Consider the following 20,435-nt stretch of genomic DNA (forward strand, 5'->3'; position numbering starts at 1 on the left):
TACAGACATTTATAGAAAGTGAAGTACTAAGACTGGAGAAGAGAATTTAAATTTCGGTTAGAAAGTTTCAAGAAAAGGGCACAATTTCTATCTAGTTTCAAGAAAAGGGCACAATTACAATCATTTAAAAGTTGCCTCCAGGCAGAACATCATAAGAGAAAGAGCTGCTGGCTCCTTGCAACCCTAACCCTTGGAGATGGGATGGAAATAGAGGCATGGTGATAGATTCCAGAGCCAACTAATAGCTATAAAACACATGCACAGCCAACAACAATAACTAAAACTTGGAAAATGCTGAGGAAGACATAATATGGCAAAATCCTGACATGTGCGGGGTAAATGACAGCCTAGTGAGGCAAAAGAACAGGAGTCATAAATGTATAGCAGGTAGCATGACGGCTTCCTAGCCGTGCTCCCGTGTTTCACTTGCATTGCCCTAGGGGCATTATTATCCACTCACTGCCACCAGTATAAGAGCGATATAAGTTTCTGACTCTGAAGACACTGCAATATTACACAGAGATGAGATGCCCCCGGGTTGAGAAGAATTTTAACAAGCGCAGGGTTGAGAAGAATTTTAACAAGTGCAGTTCAGCTTACCCATTTCCACCACTGTAGCATAGATGAGCTCAACATGAGGAGGTAATTCTTGGAAAATGGCAGTGAGTGCCTAGGTGAAGTACAGGGGGTTTCCTGAGGTCAGAGAAGAGGACCTCATATTACAATATGAAAGTTTATCTGACCTTAAGGGCTTCACCATACTTAACTTATCTGATGGATCAAAAGTCTCTTAACTCACCAAAGACAAAAAAAAAAAAAAAAAAAAAAAAAAAAGCCATTATTAGGCAAGAGGATTGCTTGAGCCAAGGAAGTCGAGGCTGCAGCAAGCAGTGTTCATGCCACTGCACTCCAATCTGGAAGACAGAGTAAGACCCTGTCTCAAAAAACAAAATAATAGTAATTAATTACAAACATTGGATATGATAAAATAAAAACTTCAGCTGAGTTAAATTTAAAGGAGTTTAATTGAGTAGTGAACAACTGGTGAACTGGGCAGCCTCTTGAGCCCGGTATGCTCAGAGACTCCAGCTTCGCCACACGGTTGAAGATTTATAGACAGAAAAAGGAAAGTAATGTACAGAAAACGGAAGTGAGGTGCAGAAAGAGCTGGATTGGTTACAGCTTGGCATTTGCCTTATTTGAACCCAGTTCTAACATTTGGCTACATTTGATTGACCAGAACTCAGTGATTGGCACAAGTATATGCTAAGGTCTGTTTACACCTTCACTAGTTACAGTTCATGATGTACAGAGAAACCTTTAGGCCAAACTTAAAATATGTAAGGAGGCAGCTTTAAGCTAAACTTGATTTAACAGATATAAAAAATGTGAAAGTTGAAATATGGAATTCAATGTTTGCATTAAACAATAAACTGGTAAAACAGAGTACATTAGAAGATTAAAAGCTTAACAAATGTCTTACTTTAAAAGTCACCAAAAACTGATGAAGATACAGGAAACATAAAGCAAAAGTAAGATCCTGCCCTGTGCGGTGGCTCACGCCTATAATCCCAACATTTTGGGAGGCCAAGGTGGGTTTCTGAGGTCAGGAATTCAAGACTAGCGTGGCCAGCACGGGGTGAAAACCTGACTCTACTAAAAATGTAAAAAATTAGCTAAGCATGTTGGCATGTGGCTGAAATCCTAGCAACTCGAAGCTGAGGCAGGAGAATCACTTGAACCCGGGAGGCGGAGGTTGCAGTAAGCCAAGATCGCGCCACTGCACTCTTCACTCCAACTTTGGCAACAGAGTAAAACTTTGTCTCAAAATAAAACACAAAAAGAAAAAGAAAAAGTAAGATTCACAGAGCCTAGAAGGAGTGTTCAATACCTGTGTAACAGAGTTGTAAGTGGAGAGGAATAAATTAAGTGGAAAATAGAAGCCTTGAATTAACAATGACTGTATGACAAGCAGAATTAAAGATGTAAATTATCAGATTGATCTGTCACAGAGAGTCAAGAAGAGATAAATATGTGAAAAACAACAAACAAATCCCTACAACTAAGTGTGGTAAACAGAAATCTGAGAACCTTAGAAACAAAGACAAAATGTGAAATGCAGAGGAAAAGAGCAGTTCAAACACAAATGGACAAATTTCAGATTGAAGACAGACTTAACGGAGATGCCATAGCATAGAAAACAAAGAACACATTTTCAAAATGTTCAAAAATATTTTTAAAATATTTTAACTTAGGCAAAAGAGTATCTGGAACACAAACCTTTAAAAATTTACCGCACAAAGACTCTCTTTAATTGCCTTCTTGAATTCTGCCAAGAAAAAAAAAAATTAATCTAAAAGAAATCAGTAAAATATGGAAAGTAAGGTGAGTAAATAATCTACTGAAATATAGTATCTGATATACACATTAAATTGATTTAATAGAAATTACTTTCTATTCTTTACCCCTTCCTGTAGTAGTGGTCTTTTCAGTGTGATTTCACAGCTTCACCTAATATGGTTTTTCTTACCTCTCGTGGAGCTAGGCTTCTGACCTACTTTAACCAACAGAATGCTGCAGAAGGTGTGTGCTCTTTCAGAGCCTGGGTTCATCACGAACTTCTGCTTGCTCTCCTAAAACCCTGAGGCCAGCCTGCTACGTGATGAAAGACATGTGGTTTAGCCTTGCATAACCCACCTACTGGTTGTGACCTGAACTCTAAAAAAAATTTTTTTTACGTCCTATCATCTTCACAAATGGATGGCTCCAATTTCATTGAAGAGTCCACGACAGGATGGTCTGCCATAGTGTTTTCTCAACCATTCTTCAAGTTGTAGACACTTGTAACTGAAAAGAAACTTAAGGTTCATGCTCCTGTCTAAACTTTTAGATGCTTCTCTTAATTCAGGCTATCTGTCAGTTTGTCTGAGACAGATCCCTGTGTTTCTCAGGTCAGACAGTGGCGACTGTTCAGAACTCTTTACTTTCAGTCAATCCAATCTATTCTTTATTTGGAAGCATGGACAGAGGCTTTCTCTCTCTCTCTCTCTCTCTCTCACACACACACACACACACACACACTTTCGTTTACCTTTCTCTAAATATAATTTACATCAAATTTATTGAGTGCTTTTCAACAATGTTTGCAGCGAAAAAAGTCACAGAACAACAGAAAATACAAAATGATGGTCTTTTTAAGGTGCTGTAGGGACATGATAGGAAATTAGTTTGAAATGTCTACATTTCTCATAATTTTCTCATAATACCACAATTTGGTATTATGAATGTTTATGCACAGGAATAGAAAGGTAGCACAAATTTCCTTAGGCAGCAAAATTAAAAGATAGTTGTTGTCTTAAAAACCCAAACTCCAGGAGGAACAAGAATGGTACCAGCTAGTTGCCACTTTTATTATTTATTTATTTATTTATTTATTTATTTATTTTTTAGATGGAATCTCGCTCTGTTGCCAGGCTGGAGTGCAGTGGCATGATGTTGGCTCACTGCAACCTCCATCTCCCGGGTTCAAGCAATTCTACTGCCTCAGCCTCCCAAGTAGCTGGGACTACAGGCGCATGCCACCATGCCCAGCTAATTTTTGTATTTTCAGTATAGACGGGGTTTTACCATGTTGGCCAGGATGGTCTCAATTTCTTGACCTCGTGATCCACCTGCCTCTGACTCCCAAAGTGCTGGGATTACAGGCATGAGCCACTGCGCCCGGCCTAATTGCTACTTTTTAATAATCAATTGACTGTTTCCTTTTAGTCAAAAACTAATTTATTCATTCAGAAACACCAACCTAATAGGGTTACCACTAAGTTAAAGCTACCATAAATCAACCCCAGACGGTAAAATTTTTTGATAGACTTGGCATGGGTGAAAAGCAAGCTCTATACCTCCTTAGGATTCTGCTTGTGGGTAATCATAGGACATCAGGGCCTATCACTTTGCAGTAGGCTGGTAGGGGTTTGTTCTTTGGATATCATTTTCCAAATCACATTAAACAAGCCTAATGCACTCTGGTGGGCCTTTTATTACTGTCTTACTGTCTGTAATTGCCTTTAAAGCAAATAGAATGAAATCCCTGAAAATCATTGTTATTTATATATTTACAAAAAAAAAAAAAATCTATGCGGCTCTAAGTAAGGGGAAGTTACTGGTATAGCAAATCTGACATGTTAAGGTATGACAGCTCTGAGGATTTCCATAAGAAAGAGTCATTTTAAATTAATATAGATTGAAAATCTTTGTACTGCTTGCATTTTCTTTTAGGCCTGAGCACTTTAAGTATTTAAGTCTAAATTGATTTGTTAGTCCTGAGTGTTGCTGGCAGAAAATCCAGTGAAAGTTGCCAATATTTAAACACGAGTTTTCACAGGAACAGATAGTACATCTCTTTACATTATAGGCAGAAAAAAGGAAAAAAATTAGGTAAAATGAAGCCCTATTGAATAAAATATTATTAACAAAAACAGTACTTAATTTACAGTAGAACCATACTATGATGTAAACAATAAAAATAGTATTTCTAGATGCAAACTTCACATAGTAAAGCTTTCAATTATCTTTTATAATTACTCATCTATCAAATTAATTAATTTAGATGCATTTTAAATACTAAGAAGATGAGTTGTATATTTAACATAAAGGTGATGTGACTTTAGATGTTTCAATTTTGAGCAAAGAAGACCAAAAAGTTTAGCTATCTCTCCACACCATAGTAACTAAACTGTATGTGGCCTTTACAGATTTAAAATACTTATAAAAACAATTCAAAATTTTACCAAAAATCTTAAACTTTTAATTATATTATAACTTTTCAACGAAAAAAGTTCTAAATAAATGATTAATTCATTAAGAATAGAAGGAAAAAATATAGCATGAAAATCTTAATTGATAAGGAAAGTATGAATGTGTTCATTTTTATGTGACTGAATGCATGCAATTCTAGGAAAATAACCCTTAAAGGGGGAAAATAACAAAACATGCATATGATGATGGTAGCAACATAAGTTATGCATCTAGTGTGGCTTATCTTTTTTTTAATGCAGATATAGGTTTTGTACACACACACGCACACACATACACAGACATTTTATATTTTCTTTATAGAAGCTAACAACATTTTATTAATATTGGTTAATAAAGCCATCACATCTCAAATCTTGGAAAAAGTAAAGGTGCTCTAATTTAGAAAAAAATTCTCTAAGTCAGTATTACCTCTTGAGAATATTCAAGACCAAATAAATGAATTCTAAATCCTCTGATTTCCCTTCATGCTGTGCACATATATGAAGTTATAAACAGAGAACTAAAAACCCCTTTTAGGTGTATTCATAATTATATAGGGAATTTTATAGTTGTAAACAGCTTGTGTTAATGGAAACAGCATTTTTAAGAGATTAAAAAAAAAAAAAAAAGCATGTTGTTTCCAAGAGCAATAATGTTGAAAGCTAATGCATTACATCACACATGTGCGCTATTGATATTATATTTAATTGAACCTTATACCCCATGGGTGGTGATAAACTTTAATTTTTATTTATTTTTTATTTTTTTGAGACGAAGTTTCGCGCTTGTTGCCTAGGTTGGAGTGCAGTGATGCAATCTCAGCTCACTGCAACCTCTGCCTCCCAGGTTCAAGTGATTCTCCTGCCTCACTCACCCGAGTAGCTGGATTACAGCTGCCTGCCACCATGCCCAGCTAATTTTTTGTATTTTTAGTAGAGATGGGGTTTCACCATGTTGGCTAGGCTGGTCTCAAACTCCTAACCTCAGGTGATCCACTCGCCTCAGCCTCCCAAAGTGCCGAGATTATAGGCGTGAGCTACCACACCGACCAATAAACTTTGATAAATTTTTATTATGCACATGGCTCGATAAGGCAATATATATAAGTGCTACTGAAACATAGGATGAATAAAATACTATTGTTGCATCCTACACCCTGACAGTCAAATAATAGATGGACTCTTTTTAAACCAACTCCTACTAACCAGGGTAGAAGTTGAAGAAGACTTTATTTTTATTGGCCCTACTAAGTGCTGAGACCTGATATGGGATTTGGTCTTCCACACATTTAGAGAGAAGTCAGCTAAATTTCAGGAAATTTCCCTCATTTGTTTATTGTAATCAATTCATCCTTGATGATAAAACAACCAAGTAAACATGTTTGTTTGTTAAGACCTAAGGATAGTTTTATTTCATTAATGTAATTGTGCAGTACAGTTTCATAACAAGACTGAAATTATATCTAATTTAGATTTCTATTTCAGTATATTTTAGGCTTATACCATGGAGAAGTCACATTTTGTGGGCCCTTCATGATCAGGAACTGTGTGTGGGACAGGAGTTTTGTAAAAGATCAAGTCATTGCTCTGAGAATGTTTAACCTAAATATTAATAATATGATGAAATGTATTATGGTAATATATCCAACTCAGCTTTTGTTTTAAATTATGTATTTTTATTAAAAGGAGCAAATGTTAACATAATTTTGATCCAGGAGTCTCATCTGATTGTTGAGGAAGTCCTTGAGAAAAACAATGTCACCATCAAATACAAGTTCTCCTGTCTGGTTAATTTTGTTAGATTATCCTTTCTCTAAGAGAAATTATACTCGAAGTTATTTTAAGTATATTAAAATGTTAAAAGTACACAGAAACCCAAATACATTAAGCCTGTATCAGTGATTAGAAACCTTGAATTTGATTTATAAATCATCATATGATTATGTTTAAAGTCTTGTTACATTTTAAAATATGTATGTAGAATATTATAAATATCTTGAATTCATTCAGTGGAAATTTACATAAGCATTTTATCTGTCTATTAAAACTTTACAATATAATGATGTTTCTCTATGACAATGGCTTCCAAACAACTAATGAAAACTTTCTTTTTGACATTATAGTTAATGCACATGTTTTTTATTTTCTTTTAAAAGAACTTTAAGGAAACTTTTCATTTTGTGTGCATTTATGTGTGTATGTGTGTGTGAATACATATGCATGTGAAATGTATATATATATTTCTTGCTATGTTAATTATATATTTTGTTTGTGAAAATGTATTTATATTTTTCAAAATTATTGACTTTTGTGTGGGGGATATAAGCAAAAGATTGTAAAGTATTTCTTTTTTTTTATTATTATACTTTATGTTCTAGGGTACATGTGCATAATGTGCAGGTTTGTTACATATGTATACTTGTGCCATGTTGGTGTGCTGCACCCATCAACTCGTCAGCGCCCATCAACTCGTCATTTACATCAGGTATAACTCCCAATGCCATCCCTCCCCCTTCTCCCCTCCCCATAATGGGCCCCGGTGTGTGATGTAGTATTTCAAACACTAAAAAGCAACATGCCTCTTGCTTCCAGGAGGTAGAAATTAACATGAAGGATACAGAACTCACCTTCAAGTCATAAGAAAATGTATCTCTTCTGTCCTGTGCAGAGTCACCTACATTTATCTCTTGCTGTAGTAGCCTAAATCTCTCTGCTTCTATCTTTTTGCTTGATGTTTTATTCTCAACTCAGTACGCAGTATAATTCTTTAAATGTTTAAATCAGTCACCCTTAATTCTCCAGATCTGGCTCTACTTTTTCTGAGTATTTGACCTTCATAACTTAAAAATTATTTACTAAACCTTGACACTGAATAAGATCTCTGATTCATATGAGTCTAATTTGACAACATGATCCTATGTGTTAGAGTGAGCTTTGTTTTAAACTACTGAAAATTAATGTAAGTGTCAAAACTGAAGTTTTGAGTACTATCATTCTTTCATTGTTTTATTAAGAATTTCCAACTGATACTGAATATAATGGAAGTAGATTGAGAGATATCATTTAGGACATCTAGTATCTTTTAAAGACAAAACCTGATGTCTAATACAGTTCTTGAAAAAAAATTTCAAAAATCCAATTGATCATGGATAGATTTTTATCAAGGAGAAAACCCTTATACCCCTGCTGAAGGGCATGTGTGCATCTTCAATATGAACTCTTTACAGAAAAAAACTGTAAAAATCTAATTATCCCGCGTATGTGTAACAATATTTGTACATTTTGACAATTATAGCTTGAATTTAGATGGGTAAATTATGCTTTTTTTGGTTGCAATTTTAAATTATGTCTGCACCACAAATAGTTTCTGGTATATTTCTGTTCAAAGGTTTCATGGTTTAGAAAGAAGACTGTTTTTAACATGACATTCTACTCCATCAAATGTTCTAGCTATAATACCAAAAATATAACTTTATCTTCAATATTGAACATGTATAACTGTCTCACTGATTTCAGATGTTTCAATTATTACAGAATGAATTTCTATAAATTTTACTCTCTTTCCATGAATTATATGAGCAAATGAAAGATTATTGGAATTCTCTAATTTCCTATTTGAACCATCCAACAATGTCCCTTTAAAACTGCCATCTTTTAACTCTTTGTTAATGAAGCAAGAATATTAATAGTTTATACCTTGTGGCAAATAGTCTGAATGCAACACAAAACTTGGATTAAAAATGAGCTTAATTAGAACTATTATTTAATGTGAGTGAAAAGCCATGTTTCATTCATTAATATAGCAGCCCCTTTGCTAACGCACATGTTAAACAGTTATCTTTAGGTCCAATCTTTTTAAAATAATGATGGAAGATGCTGTTGTTTCTTCAGTTGAGTTATGGTTTCTGATTTGTGCTTTTTTTAATTTGGTAAAATATATGTCTTCTGATTTATCATGGTAGTAATACAAGTATAGTTCCTATTGTGGGTGTAAAATGTCTACAAACATTTTGTCTAACTTACACGGTAATCATCATTGTCTTAAAAATAGAAAATCATTAAACATGCCCTGTGTTGTTGTTGAGTCAGTGTCTCACTCTGTTGCCCAGGCTGGAGTGCAATGGCACAATGACATCTCACTGCAGCATCGACCTCCCGGGCTCAAATGATTCTCCTACCTCAATCTCCTGAGCAGCTGGGATTACAAGTGCCTCCCTACGTTGCTCAGTCTGATGTCAAACTCCTAGGCTCAAGCAATCCACCCATCTCAGACTCCCAAAGTGCTGAGATTACAGGCATGAGACACTGTACTCAGTAAACATGCTTTATTTTTTGAACTCATTCCTGTTAGATGATTTATTGCAAGACTGAAAGACATTATCTAATAATAACATGGGTAGTTGCAGATTTATACCAAAAAACGACTGCAAAACCAATGTGACAGATTTGTACAACTTTCTATGTGGCATATAGCTTGAATAATCAGCCTCCATTTCCTGCATTTTTTTCACATATGCCTAACTTCCTATGTTTCCGACTGGCTCCACCAATTTCGTGGCCTATGGCTACCTATAAAACTGTCTAGTATGCCTAGTAGCTCAGCTGACAGCAACATCAAATACTTCTCTCATCACCACCCAAACCCAAAAGGAATTAACTTTTCGTAATTGTTCTTACCTAAGGCAAATCTCATTTTATCATCCAGCTCTATACATACTCTCCTGGAAGGTATAAAGATGTCAGAGAAGAGTTATAAATGAATTTTTAAAAGATTTAATCATATTTTGAATTAACATAAACTGAAAGTTAAAAGTTGAGGTCTACCTAATCCATAGTTGTACATAATAATCTGTTTAAAAAAATGAGGCCGGGCGTGGTGGCTCAAGCCTGTAATCCTAGCACTTTGGGAGGCCGAGACGGGCGGATCACGAGGTCAGGAGATCGAGACCATCCTGGCTAAAACGGTGAAACCCTGTCTCTACTAAAAAATACAAAAAACTAGCCGGGTGAGGCGGCGGGCGCCTGTAGTCCCAGCTACTCGGGAGGCTGAAGCAGGAGAATGGCCTGAACCCGGGAGGCGGAGCTTGCAGTGAGCTGAGATCCGGCCACTGCGCTCCAGCCTGGGGGACAGAGCAAGACTCTGTCTCAAAAAAAAAAATAAAATAAAATAAAATAAATAAAAAAAGAAAGAAAAAAATCCAAGACAAAATCTAAACCAGGCTAAATATTGATCTCAACTTGACTAAACACTGGGATAGCAGGAATGAGTAAGCAAATCAGGATAAATGGTCATGAAGACTACATTCTCACTTTTCTCTAATACAAGAAAGAATTTTCCAAAGTTAATGAGTGGGGAACATAAGAAGTTACCATACTTGTGGCTCCGTATGCCTGAAATGCATGGAAAACTTTCACGCCTCCTGACAATTACCAGTATTTCCAAGCCTTCCTTGAAGTTAGGTTGGGGTCATGTGACTATTCTGGCCAAAGGGCAGACAGTATGTGTGTTACTTATGGTCTGAGGTATTGAAGGTGAACTGTGCCTACTCCGTTGCTCTTTTCTACCTCAAATGACTTTTTGAGTCCACAAGATAAAAACAACCTGAACTTCTGGTCATAACATGGAAGAGTAACTTGTGTCATGTCCAACCTGTCATAAGAATTTAAGTAAAAATATTTGGGGTAAAATCCTGAGGTTTGGATTTCTTTAATCACTACAGCCTCTTCTAGACTAGCACCTCCTGACAAATATGCTTCTTCCAACATTCTCATTGTCTGCTCACTCACATTTTCAGGTTCTGTTCAAATACTCTCTCTTGGGGGAGATCTTCCTTGACCATTCTACCATGCATTTAAAATACTGCTTGCTGATGACACTTTTTTCTTCTTTAAGTCTCTTCACAATATGTTTCACGACCTTGACTTGGATTACATAGTTAAGTTATGTGTGTACTTATTTATTACATGAAGAGTCTGATAGAACCTAAGCTCTTTGAGGACTTTCTATGATCTTATACTGAATCTCCTGTAACAAAAATAGAATTGCATACTTAGTAGATGTTGGCACACAGTAGTAACTTCTACATATGTGAAGAAATTATCATTCTTTGGGGAAGATGGAGGTTAGCCTTCCAGGGAAATTTTTTGTTGTCTCAGGGACCTTCTTACCTAAAGTTGTGGCTGCCATTAAAATCAGAGAACATGTAGAAGACTTCAATTGGCATCAGAGTTGGGCATGACATAGGCATTGGGTAAAGGGACACAAAGCCTGAGCAGCAAAAAGACACAACCAATGTAGGGGTGCAGAGGTGGGCACCAAAGGGACAAACAAGAAAATTAAGTAGGTGAAGAAATAGTGAGGAAAAACCTAGAAATTTGCCTGAAGAAATTTTATTTTCCATGGATTTTGTTGTTGTTTTTGTTGCTGTTGCTCCTGCTATCTTATGGGCCAATTAGGAAGAGTAATTTTTACTAAGATTATTACTAGTGGAGATATTATCATATTAGCTCTCTAATAAGTCAATATTAGAAATTTATACAGAAGAGCCATGATAAAATTATAAAACATTGCCAAGGTTAGACGATATGATTTTCTGTGCATTTTTTTATCTTGCTACATGACAGATTTCCTGTGAACTAGATTTAGCATTTATTTTGAGCACTGTGACAAGTTTATATTTTAAAGGGGGTGAAAAATTTGTTCGAAGTTACCAATATCAAACAATCAGGTGTTAAAGCATGAAAACAAAAATGATTAAGGGAAGCCTTGGTAACTCCTTAAGCTGTGATAGATAAACCACAGGCTGGCTTTCATTTTGCAACCTGCAAAGTAAACATACTTGGTTAGCATATCTACAAGATCACTGTTATTTAAATATTAAAAAATAAAAATAAGTAAAATATTAAAAATTCTAATCTAATTAGATGTCATAGTTACATAGACTTCTACCCTCACAGAAATCTTTCTTATGTTTTAGTCAAATCAAAATTTAAACAGGATTTGAATTTTATAATAAATAAGTTAAATTACAAATACCTTTAATTGGTTTACTTGGTAGCTTAAAGGAGCAACAACATCTCAGTTTCATTTTACTCTTGATTTCTTGTTAATAATTACATTTTACTGTTTTGATTTCCTGTTAATAATTACATAATCAGTTAAACTGAAAATTCTGGCATTAATTCTTCCAAGGTTTCCCAAAGAGTGTGCTGACAATTCTCATTCATGAAATTTTACAAGGCTCTAATAAAATAAAAATTTTTCTTAATTGCATTTTACTGCTAAAAGACATTTGTGCATTTTGTGAGATTTTAAAAGGCAGCATTCTGCTTCTTTATTGATACTGTAAATTGACATACTATATTTTCTCAGAACATTACAAGTATTTCCCAAAATAAGATAATATACTAGGTAATTATCATCCAGCATGCTGAGATGTATATGTGTAATTGTACCAACAACCATAGGCATTTTAAGCAAGAAAGAATGAATTAAATATTCTACACTATTGTCTTATTTTTTAGTTTATAGAGATTGAAAACTACTTCAATTAACAGATTAAATTTGTTAAAGAAATTTTGTATGTTTTGCAGTATACGGTCATATTATTACCTGCTTATATTCAAGCTAAAATATTAAAAATGTCTTATACTAATTTGTAAAATAGAAATATTTTATATATTTTTAACTTTTCTTTTTCCTGTCAAATTTTATACATTTTCTTAAAATTCATGTTAAATAAGAAGTATTACAGTTCAAGTGAAATAATCAGATGCACAATTCCTGAGCCAAGGACAATTCTCACATACATTCTCTGAATCTAATTTTGATCTTTTTGAGATGCTTGTAGCATATGTACTTTTTCTTAAACACACTTACAAATTCCTGTATCAGTATAATTTTGTAAATATCTTTGCATTTTTATTAAATTAATGAAAAATGTCTACCTAAATATTTATAGGACGATAAACACTCAGAAGCATTGATTTCTTGAAGTCACATTTATTCCTCACATATTTCATGAAGCAATTTTGAAACTAGAAACTAGAACAATGAAATTGTAAGCTCAGGCTTAATTTGGGCTTCAATATGAGAAAAAATTTTGACCAAAGGAAAGCAGTGAAGCTCTTACATATCACAAGGAAAATAACCAACAAAATGTGCCTCTTTTTAATTTGGTTTCATGGTACAGAAAAAAATGCAAGTTTTCTTTCCCAACTTCTTTTGTTCCACTTTTATAACAATTATGGTAAACCTCATAGGAAAAAAGGCTCCCTCCCTACATAAGCTGAAAAAGCCTGAAAGTCTTATTAACTGGAAGCATTTGTGGACACTTAGGTAATGTTTCAGAACTTATCTTTCACTAGGCTAACCAATGTTTTTGTTGCTTAATGAATACATTTGTCCAAAAGTGACGCCAGTTGTGCAATCTGGATTTCCTGGACAATATGTTAGGTGAAAATGGAACTTTCTCTTTCTTCCAGCAGGAGGAAGTTGCAATTCAACTCACCTTCCCAGAGCCCAGAGTGGCTTTCTTGCTCCCATAAGAGGTAGCTGCTATTTATCAAAGGCTCCAGCCCTCTAGGTACTACAAACACTATGTTATTTCAATAATACATATCTAAACCAGACCACAAGGCTAACATCAAAAAAGGTATTTCCTGGATTTTCTTTTATGATTTTTACATTGAGAGATCTTAACGTCTCTAATCCATCTTGAGTTAACTTATGCATGTCGTGATTGGTAGGGGTCCAAATTCAGTCTTCTGCATATGGATAGCCAGTTATCCCAGTACCATGTATTGAATAGGAATCTTCTCATTGCTTATTTTTCTTGGCTTTGTTGAAAATCAGGTAATGCTTTATTTCTGGGTGTTTTTGTTCTGTTCCGTTGGTCTAGGTGTCTGTTTTTCTACCAGTAGCATGATATTTTGGTTATTGTAGCCTTGTAGCACAGTATCAAGTTGGGTACCTTGATGCCTTCAGCTTTGTTCTTTTTGCTTAGGATTGTTTTGGCTACTCAGGCTCCTTTTTGATTCTGTATGGGTTTCAGAATAGTGTTCTTTACTTCTGTGAAAAATGACATTGGTAGTTCGATAGGAATAGTATTTAATCTGTAAGTTGCTTGGGGCAGTGTGGCACATGTACCCCCTAATTCTGAAATAAAATTTGAAAGAAGAAGTTAAAAAAATAAACCAAACTTCATGGTCCTCAAATAGTCTTCCTAATAACAAGATATATTTACACTTCAACATAAATAGAAGAAACATATGGTAATTGTATTTTTCATTTTTTGAGGAACCTCTATACTGTTTTCACAATGGCTGTACTAATCTACATTCCCATCAACAGTGTACTAAACTTCCCTTTTTTCCACATCCTTACCAAACTTCTTATTGTTTGTCATTTTGATAACAGCTATCCTAATAGGGGTGAGGTAGTGTCTCATTGTGGTTTTAATTTGTGTTTGTTGATAATTGGTAATTTTGAACATTTTTTATATACCTGTTGGGCATTTGTATGTTTTCTTTTAAGAAATTTCTTTTCAGATCCTTTGTCTATTTTTTCATCAGGTTATTTGTTTCCTCACTGTTGAGCTATTTGAGTTTCTTATATATTTTGGCTATTAATCCCTTATCAGATGTATAGTTGGCAAATATATTATCTTATTCTGTGGGCTGTCCCTTCATTCTGTTGATTGTTTCCTTTGCTGTACAGAACCTTTTTAGTGTGATGCAATCCCATTTGTTTATCCTGATTTTGTTGCCCGAGCTTTGGGCTAATAGCTAAAAAATCATTACCCAGACCAATTTCCAACAGTTTTTCCCCAATGTTTTCCTCTCATAATTTTACATTTTTGGGTTGTGCCCTTGTCTAGCTCATTCCACTTCTGGGTATATGTCCAAAAGAAACAAAATCAGTGTGTCGAAGAGATAGTTCCACTTCCAAGTTTATTACAACATTATTGACAATAGCCAAGATATAAAATCGGGCTGGGCACGGTGGCTCACGCCTATAATCCCAGCACTTTGTGCAGCCGAGGCAGGCAGATCGCCTGAGGTCAGGAGTTCGAGACCAGCCTGACCAACATGGTGAAACCCCATCTCTACTAAAAATACAAAAATCAGCCAGGCGTGGTGGCACACGTCTGTAATCCCAGCTACTTGGGAGGCTGAGACATGAGAATTGCTTGAACCCGGGAAGTGAAGATTGCAGTGAGCCGAGATCACACCATTGCACTCCAGCCTGGGCAACAGAGTAAGACTGAGTCTCAAAAAGAAAAAAAAAAAATATGAAATCATCCTAACATTGATCAAAAGATACACAACCTGACAGGAGATGTAAGTTCAGAAGTTCTATTGTAAGCATAGTGACTCTAATAAATAACAGTTTCCTATATGTTTGAAAATTGCTAAAAGAATAGATTCTAAATATTACACTACAGAAAATATGATAAGTATGTGGAGTAATGAGTATGTTAATTAGCTTGATGTAGCCATTCCATAATGTCTACATATATCAAAACACCATGTTGCATACTATCTGTATATAAAATTTTAATTTGTTAATTAACAAAGAAATAAATTTAAAAATGGAATGAACAGCAGTACAGTCTCTTCTGTGGAATATGAACCAATTGAATGCAAGCTGATGATAGGACTGGGGGACCTGTGTCCTCCTTCATTATCTGTGGCTTGTAAATTCTTAAATAAAGAATACAAGTATATTTGTTAAACTATATCATTAACATCCTGGATTTTGCACCAAGTTATATGCCATTTGGTTGAATGCCTGTTTAAAGAAAGATATAAAAATATTTTTAAAAGCCTATCAGTCTTTACAAAGATTAATAATTTGTAATTTAAAAACAAAGATTTTCACTACAACTTCACCAGCATTTGCTGTTTTTGTTTGTTTGTTTGTTTACTTTTTAATAATACAATTCTGTCTTATGTGAGATGGTATCTCAATGTGGTTTTGATTTGCATTTCTCTAATGATAGTGACGTTGAGCTTTTTTAAATATCATTGTAGGTCTTCTTTGGAAAAGTGTCTGTTCATATTCTTTACCCACTTTTAATGAGGCTGTTTGTTTTATTCTTCTAAATTTGTTTAAGTTCCTTATAGATGCGGGATGATAGACCTTTGCCAGGTGCAGAGCTGCAAAAATTTTCTCCCGTTATGTAAGTTGTCTGCTTACTCATTTTATAGTTTCTTTCAATGGTGAGGGAACAATCTTCATGCTATATTAAATTGATAAAAATATAACTAAAATTTTAAAAACGAAAAACTGAAGATATTTTTATGCCAACAGTTTTATAATCCATAAAAATAAAATTCCTCTAATTTTAAATAGTCTTGACCTTTTATTATTGTATAGAAGATAAAGTGCTTATCAGATTTTATTTGGTATAAAATTAATCTTTAAGATAAATAGTCATTTGTCTTAATATACTTCATTTATTTTTTTCTTTTGTGACATTCTAATTCATATATTATGAACCCTTTTTGTTTTTTCATGAATTTTTAAATAGCACTTTAGTGGTTTTTAGCTTTCCGTTTTTGCAGTAAAGTTTTGTTTTGAATAAAATCCTATACAAACTCAGAACATATAAGGCATAAACAGTTTGAAATTTATTTATTTTTAATTATTTTATTTTTTTTTTCTTTTTTTTTTCTTTTTTATTACACTTTAAGTTCTAGGGAACACGTGCACAATGTGCAGGTTTGTTACATATGTATACATGTGCCATGTTGGTGTGCTACATCCATTAACTCATCATTTACATTAGGTATATCTCCTAATGCTATCCCTCCTCCACTTCCCCCACACCTCAACAGGCCCTGGTGTGTGATGTTCCCCTTCCTGTGTCCAAGGGTTCATTATTCAATTTCCACCTATGAGTGAAAACATGCGGTGTTTGGTTTTCTGTCCTTGCAATAGTTTGCTGAGAATGATGGTTTCCAGCTGCATCCATGTCCCTACAAAGGACACAAACTCATCCTTTTTTATGGCTGCATAGTATTCCATGGTGTATATGTGCCACATTTTCTTAATCCAGTTTGTCATTGATAGACATTTGGGTTGATTCCAAGTCTCTGCTGTTGTGAATAGTGCCACAATAAACATACGTGTGCATGTGTCTTTATAGCAGCATGATTTATAATCCTTTGGGTATATACCCAGTAATGGGATGCCTGGGTCAAATGGTATTTCAAGTTCTAGATTGTTGAGGAATCGCCACATTGTCTTCCACAATGTTGAACTAGTTTACAGTCCCACCAAAGTGTAAAAGTGTTCCTGTTTCCCCACATCCTCTCCAGCACCTGTTGTTTCCTGACTTTTTAATGATCACCATTCTAACTGGTGTGAGATGGTATCTCATTGTGGTTTTGATTTGCATTTCTCTGATGAACAGTGATAATGAGCATTTTTTCATGTGTCTGTTGGCTGCATAAATGTCTTCTTTTGAGAAGTGCCTGTTTGTATCCTTTGCCCACTTTTTGATGGAATTGTTTGTTTTTTTCTTGTAAATTTGTTTGAGTTCTTTGTAGGTTCTGGATATTAGCCCTTTGTCAGATGAGTAGATTGCAAAAATTTTCTCCCATTCTGTAGGTTGCCTGTTCACTCAGATGCTAGTTTCTTTTGCTGTGCAGAAGCTCTTTAGTTTAATCATATCCCATTTGTCAATTTTGGCTTTTGTTGCCATTGCTTTTGGTGTTTTAGACATGAAGTCTACCAATGACTTTCTTCACAGAACTGGAAAAAACTACTTTAAAGTTCATATGGAACCAAAAAAGAGCCCGCACTGCCAAGACAGTCCTAAGCCAAAAGAACAAAGCTGGAGGCATCATGCTACCTGACTTCAAACTATACTACAAGGCTACAGCAACCAAAACAGCATGGTACTGGTACCAAAACAGAGATATAGACCAATGGAACAGAACAGACCCCTCAGAAATAATACCACACATCTACAACCATCTGATCTTTGACAAACCTGACAAAAACAAGAAATGGGGAAAGGATTCCCTATTTAATAAATGGTGCTGGGACAACTGGCTAGCCATAAGTAGAAAGCTGAAACTGGATCCCTTCCTTACACCTTATACAAAAATTAATTCAAGATGGATTAGAGACTTAAATGTTATAGCTAAAACCATAAAATCCCTAGAAGGAAACCTAGGAAATACCATTCAGGATATAAACGTGAGCAAGGACTTCATGTTTAAAACACTAAAAGCAATGAAATTTATTTTACAGAAATCATTTCTAATTTAAGGCCGTACATTTATCTTGATCTAAAATTTTTAACTAGACTTTCGGTAATATCTTTTTTAGATAAATTAGTAAATTTCTCTAAATAATGGAACAAGTCAATTATTGTAAAATAGAGACTTGTGTTTTATACTTTCCCTACAATGATGATATGTTGCCCTTTATGTGTCATTTTAATAAAATAAGCACAGTTAATTTTAGGAGATAATAATATAGAGTGAATCTATGTTTCTGGGATCACAGTTTAGCCTATCATAGATACTGTGTCATCTAAAATAGCCTATAATATGCTACAAATAACCATAACAACATGCAGTTTTTAGATCCCTATAGGGGATTTTAGAAATTCAAAAACAGCAACAACAATGACAGCAATAAAGTTGTACATAGCCTAAACTATCATTCTCCCACCTACATCAGTTTCTAATTCAGTTTCTAATTAATTAAAGCTAATTACTTTCAGTTTTCCCCTCAGTAAAAGCATATTTATGCAATCATTATTCATTCATAAATATCTAATAGTGACCAAAAGCAATGTGGAAGAGCTATTTATCACTAAAAAACACACACTACAATTATTTCAGCCTTATAAATTATCAAACATATTTTATTTTATAAGAAATTATCTTTATTTGCATTGTTTAATAATCAGCCAGTCTTATATAATAGTTTCTTTAAAAAAAAAAGATAATTTTAAAAAACTACATTTCTTCCCTAAATATCATTACCCATAATATGTACATTAGTATTTCTTGAAGTTTGGCCTGAGAATGACCATATGAAGAACAATCACTTAAAGTGTCTGACAAAACTATAAGTTTCCCAGTACTGATCCTATCACAAATATATCAACGTATCTGAAGGTGGGCCTTAGAATGCATGTTTTTAGTTCAAGATATTCTACATTAATATACAATAAAATCTTAGAACCTCTGATTTAGAAAATTGAAGTCAATTAGTCCAGTTCATGTTATATCTAATTTTATAAAATAAGCTATAAAATGTTCATAAAATGTCAATATGCTTATATCAACAGAAGTTTAATATTACAATAATGAGTAGTAAAGAACTTGCAGATATAACAAGCACTTTGCACTGAAATGTAGAAACCCATCAATGTACTATCTGCAGCTGAAATTCAGATAAGAAATATAAAAAATAAAAAAATAAGTAGAAATGCAGGATACAAGACTGGCACAGAAACATCTATCTTCAAAATGAAACACAGTATATCAATGTACACTTAGTAAGCTAAAATGGGCAATAATCAGAGAGAAGATTCTAACCTAAGTGATTACATTAGCAGCGGCAGTTGGAAAATTTAGTGCTGGTTTTATTTAGTACTACATAAGGACTCTACAAAATGAGTTTCAACAGAAATAGCTCCTGCTTTATGTCAGCTTTCAGATTTAGACTATTTCTGGTAAGTTGACCTCTCCAACTGGTGTTGAAAGTTTAGTTTGTCCATTTGGATCAATGTGAGGTAAAGCAAAATTGTAAATAAATTGTAAATTAGGCACACTGCAGTTTGCAACTCAAACTAAGGTTCACCCTATTTGCTGATGGTTTTAAAAATGAAGATTACCATTACAACACTCTCATGCATGCTTTGTCTTTGTCTGTCACACCCACCCTTCTATTGCTGTACTAAACTCCAGTCACGAGTATCTATTTGCAGTTCCTGTAATGAAGACTACCCTTTCAAGTGTCTGTTCCTTTACATTGGTATTGCTTTTGGTAGTGAAATTACTTTCTCCCCTCTACCTGGAGTCCTCAAAAATGCTACCTCCTCCAAGATGGATATACTAAGATACAGACCACAAGTAACGTTATTGTATTTTATCATTTTTCTTGGGGTACTCAGATTATCTTTTGATAAAAAGAATATTTAAAATGCAATTTAGCACACTATAATGTGCATTTTATTTACTGCATTTGTTAAAAGGTAAGTCTATTTTTTCTTCTGTTTCATGGCACTCACTAGACCTTGAAATCTGAAGATGTTTTCATATAAAAAAAGTATAGTGAAGGAGAATTCCAATTTGATCATGTTGCCCAAAGTAATATTTCATGGTACACAAAGATATCCTCTATACTATAATAAGTAAATAATTTGATTTCTTATATAAAATTGAATTAAGAATAGGATACATCCATTTGATTAAATGATGAATAAAAAGGATATCATAGAATTTGCATATCATGGCAAGTCTTATTGTTTTTTGTAAGATTTCCTGGTAAAAGAGAAATTAAAATAGTGTTTAATGTATGTAAATGAAATAGATTTGTTAAACATAGCAGAGACTAATAGTTATATATCAGTTTGAGAGATGTATTTAATACGTGAGCTAAGTTGACTTGGT

The sequence above is a fragment of the Macaca fascicularis genome, chromosome 12 (genome assembly GCF_037993035.2).
Source record: "Macaca fascicularis isolate 582-1 chromosome 12, T2T-MFA8v1.1".
Classification (NCBI taxonomy): Eukaryota; Metazoa; Chordata; class Mammalia; order Primates; family Cercopithecidae; genus Macaca; species Macaca fascicularis.